This window comes from Balaenoptera physalus (genome assembly GCF_965194825.1).
Source record: "Balaenoptera physalus genome assembly, chromosome: X".
In the NCBI taxonomy this organism is placed as follows: Eukaryota; Metazoa; Chordata; class Mammalia; order Artiodactyla; family Balaenopteridae; genus Balaenoptera; species Balaenoptera physalus.
The window spans coordinates 84,663,768-84,669,065 of record NC_138903.1 but is presented as its reverse complement, the minus strand read 5'-3'; positions in this window follow the sequence as shown (position 1 = coordinate 84,669,065).

Here is a 5,298-nt window from a genome sequence, read left to right as displayed (position 1 = left end):
GAGTTTCCTTGTATGTTATTTGTCATTTTTCCCTTGCTGCTTTCAAAATTTTTTCTTTGTGTTTAATTTTTGCCAATTTGAGTACTATGTGTCTCTGAGTGTTTCTCCTTGGGTTTATCCTATATGGGACTCTCTGTGCTTCCTGGACTTGGGTGGCTATTTCCTTTCCCATGTTAGGGAAGTTTTCAACTATAATCTCTTCAAATATTTTCTTGGGTCCTTTTTCTATCTCTTCTCCTTCTGGGACCCCTATAATGCGAATGTTGTTGCATTTAATATTGTCCCAGAGGTCTCTTAGGCTGTCTTCATTTCTTTTCATTCTTTTTTCTTTATTCTCTTCCACAGCAGTGAATTCCACCATTCTGTCTTCCAGGTCACTTATCTGTTCTTCTGCCTCAGTTATTCTGCTATTGATTCCTTGTAGTGTATTTTTCATTTCAGTTATTGCATTGTTCATCTCTGTTTGTTCTTTAATTCTTCTAGATCTTTGTTAAACATTTCTTGCGTCTTGTTGATCTTTGCCTCCATCCTTTTTCCGAGGTCCTGGACCATCTTCACTATCATCATTCTGAATTCTTTTTCTGAAATGTTGCCTATCTCCATTTCATTTAGTTGTTTTTCTGGGGTTTTATCTTTTTCTTTCATCTGGTACATAGCCCTCTGCCATTTCATCTTGTCTATCTGTGAATGTGTTTTTTGTTCCACAGTTCTGCAGGATCATAGTTCTTGCTTCTGCTGTCTGCCTTCTGGTGGATGAGGCTATCTAAGTGGCTTGTGGAAGCTTCCTGGTGGGAGGGACTGGTGGATGGTAGAGCTGGCTGTTGCTCTGGTGGGCAGAGCTCAGTCTTTGTAAAATTTTGCTCTCCATCAAATCTGAATGAAAGCCTTGCCAGGTAGAGTATTCTTGGTTGTACGTTTTTCACTTTCATTGCTTTAAACATATCATGCCACTCCCTTTTTGGCCTGTAGAATTTTCATTGAAAAGTCAGCTAATTGTCTTATCGGAGTTCACTTGTATATAACTTGTTGTTTTTCCCTTTCTTCTTTTAATATTATTTCTTTATCTTTAATTTTTGCCATTTTACTTACAGTGTGTCTTGGTGTGGTCCTCTTTGGGTTGATCCTGTTTGGGACGCTCTCTGCTTCCTAGACCTGGATATCTGTTTCCTTTTTCAGGTTAGGTAAGTTTTAAGCTATTATGTCTTCAAATATGTTCTGTTTCTTTCTCTCTTCTCCTTCTGGTACCCTATAATGTGAATGTTAGTATGCTTGTTGTTGTCCTAGAGGTCTCTTGCCCTGTTCTGATTTTTTTTTCTGTTAAGCTTCAGTGATTTCCACTACTCTATCTTCCAGCTCACTGACCCATTCCTGTGTATTATCTTATCTACTGTTGATTCCTTCTAGTGTATTTTTATTTCAGATATTGTATTCTTTATCTCTGTTGATTCTTCTTTATATTTTCTAACTCTTTGTTAAAAACTTCCAAATCCTCACTCTGTTCATCAAATCTTCACATAAGTTCGTTGAATATCTTTACAATCATTACCTTGAATACTTTATTGGGTAGATTGCTTATCTCCATTTGATTTAGTTCTTCTTTGGGGTTTTATCTTGTTCCTTCATTTGGAATATATTCATCTGTCACCTCCTTTTGTCTAATTTGCTGTTTTTATTTCTATGTATGTGGTAGGTTGTTTACATTTCCCAACCTTGGCCTTTTGTAGGAGACTTCCTAGGTGGCCCAGCAGTGAACCCTCCTCTGGTCACCAGAGCTATATGCTCTAGGGGTGACACCTATGTGGGCTTTGTGGGTCCTTGTGTTGTTGTAGGGTGACTACTGTGGGCAGTTTTGTAGGTGTGGCTGGCCCCTAGTCTAATTGGTTGCCAGGCCTTGCCTTGCATGGAGGCTGCTGGTCTCTCATAGGTGGGACCTGGTCACAAGGTGGCTGGCCATGGAGCCTCAGGAGGTCCTGGGCCTAGCACTGGTCTACTAGTGGGTGGATTTGGGTTCCAGGGTGGATGGTTGTGGGGACGGGGGTCCTGTATCTAGCATTGGTCTGCTGGTGCGTAAGGCCAGTTCCTGACATTGCTGGCTACAGGGTCCAGTGTGTCTCAGGGCTGGTCCCAGCCTTCTGGTGGGCAGATCCTTGCCCCTTGAGGTCCTGGGGCTAGTACCCACCTGTAGGTGGGTTAAGCTAAGTCCCTGGATGAAGGGCCCTTGATGAAGGGCCCTGTGGGTCCCAGAGCTAGTGTTGGTCCACTGGTGGATGGGGCTGGTTCCTGACATTGCTGGCTGCAGGGCCCGTGGTGTTCCAGAGCTGATGTTCACATGCTGATTTACATGGCCTGTGCTCAGGGTGTCCAGGGGCTGGTGCCGGCCTGCTGTTGGGTGGGCTGGGTCCCACCATGGAACACTGTAGGGCTGTGGTAGTCCTGGGGCTGATGTCTCCATGCTGGTGTTCAGAGTCATGTCCTAGGCCCTCTGGTGGATTGGGCTGGGTCCAAGGGTGGCTATGGGTTCAGGAGGTCTTAAGGCAGCTGGCTTGCTGCTTGTTGGGGCTGTGTCCTTGCCTGGCTAGTTGCTTTGCCTGAGGCTTCCTAGTACTGGTGCCCACAGGCTGGTGGACATGGCCGGGTCCCAGAGCTAATAAGCTAGATGGAGGATTCCAAAATGTCACTTGCTAGCACTAGTGTCCTCTTGGTAGTATGAGCTCCCAAAAATGGTTGCTGCCAGTGTCTGTGTCCCTAGTGTGAGCTCCAGTCTCTGGGAAGCTCTCCAAGATCAGCAGGTGGGTCTGACCAGGCTTCTTTCAAATTATTGCTTCTGCCCTGGGTCCTGGAACTTCTGAGATTTTTGTGTGCTCCCTTTAAGAGTGGAGTCTTTATTTCCTACAGTCCCCTGGTCTCCCGAATATAAGTCCCACTGGCCTTCAAAGCCAAATGTCCTGGGGTCTTGTCTCCCTTGTGCAGGACCTCCCCAGGCTCAGGAGCCCAATGTGGGGCTCGGACCCCTTGCTCCTTAGGGAGAAGCTCTGCAATTGTAATTATCCTCCCGTTTGTGTGTCACCCACCCCAGGGTATGTATGTGTCTTAACTATACTGTGTCTCCACCACTCCTACCAGTCTCACTGTGGTTCCTTATTCATGTCTTTAGTTGTAGAAGATCTTTTCTGCTCATCTTCTGGTCTTTCTCATCAATAGTTGCTCTGCCAATTGTTGTAATTTTGGTGCCCATGGGAGGAGGTGAACCCTTCCTATTCCGCTATCTTGGCCACTACTCTTAAACTGATATTTTTTACTAAAGCTTTTGAGTGGTCAAGAGGATGATCAAAAGGAGGAAAGGAGGACTGTTGAAATAAATGTCTAGGCCCAGGATGGGACCACTCCTGCCTGGGGTGCCACATCAGCAAAACGAAAGTTTGATAACTTACAGAGGTAAATGCTTTTCTTGACCAGGCATGCAGTGTATGCAGTCAACTAATCCCCAAATGTCAAGTCAGCTCTGGGGCTTCTCACTGCAAATAAGGTTGACTATGTGGCCCCAGCCAATCAGATATTTTCCACTTGTCTCTTCCTTGTTCTTTATTCTATAAAATTTTGCAACAGTATTGTGTTTGACTGCTTTGTTTGTCTATATTCAAATTTTCAACTAGTCTTATATCATGTAAATGTACCTATTCAGAGGATAATTACATAGCTTTTTATTTCCTTTACCCATAGTCACAAAGTTCAAATGACTTACTATTAAGATTGCAGACCCATATAAGCAATTTTACCTTCTTTTCTCCTAATTTGACCCTGAATATTTTTAATAAAAGGTGGTCAGAAATCAATAAAGGCATCAAAACATAGATGTTTTTCCCTATTCAAACAGAGGAAAATGAGAAAATAAACTATGTATGTACACTATTTTAATAAAGGCATTTAGTAAAAGCCTATCTTTAGATAGATATATAGATAGGTAATAGGTAGATAGAGATGTAAATATGTAGTATCTCTCTCTCTCTCTCTCTCTCTCTCTCTCTCTCTCTCTCTATCTATATATCAGTCATCTATCCTAAAATATAATGGGGTAGCCTGGTTATTTTTCTTGAAGATAATTTTAATACCTTGTCCTGAGATAAACCTTATGAAGAATGAAAAACACATTTATAATTATATTCCCTAGATGACTAGGTAGACACTGTTGCCCTTTCAGTTCAGTTTCTCATATCCTTATTTCCAAGACTAGAACAGGAAAAAAGTATATCATCTAGGAGTAGCTCAGCCCACATACATATAAATATACATAATGCACACACGTACTTACATGTGGTACCTTACCCCAGCCTAACTCTTCTGAGGAGAAAGAAAATGTCTCTAGAAAACAATGCTGTTCCTTTTAAAGTTCAGAGATTCACTTACTTGATTTAAATGGATTGTCTTATTTCTTTTTTAACAGAAGAAAACTGAGTGACCTGTTTTCACAATTTGTAAGATGAGTTTGTAGATATAGTCTTTCTTCTCCACTGCTATGTTACTTAGTGTCTAGAAGAGTGCCTGGAATGTAGGAGACATTCAATAAACAATTATTCAGTGAATAAATAAATTCTGAACTTACATAAAAGATAGCAAATGCTGGCATAAGTTTGTTGCTTTGGCATCCATTTATTGACAGAACCAATTTACCATCCAATAACTTAGAATGTTTCATTTAAGATCTCTTCAGAGAAAAAGAAGGATAAATATTCTTATTACAATTGCCTTACCACCCAAATTGTGATAGTTGAAAGTAATTTAAACACATTCGCTTTTTCAACTCCATCTGTCAAAATTAGCTATGTGTATATAATTATCCTAAATTTTTTCTGTAGTGTCAGAAAAATTGGCTCTCTAGAAAGAAAGAAAGTCCCTTTAAAATATTTTTTTAATGATTGTGGGTGAATAAAATATAGTTGCTATGAACTATGAATAAGTTACATCTCTTATTTTGGGCCATTTAACTAAGTAGTAGTCTTTTTACTCTCTGTGATTCCTCCAGTTAAACCCTATGGGGGTAAAACAAAGTGAAAAGTAGATTTATGTAATTTGACCTTTTTTTTTAATTACAAAAATCCACCCATCCCTAAGCATAGGCAGATGAGGAATCACTTAAATTGTTCTGTTTGTTTTGTTTTGTTTTGTTTTTTTAAGGCTTGCAATAAGATCTGTTCTCAAAGCCAGCTACACATCTTGTATCCTATATTGGGTTTCTAGGGAGCTACAGTTTAAAATCAGAGTGCACTCATAGAATTAAGGCATATTAAGCTCTCATCCTTT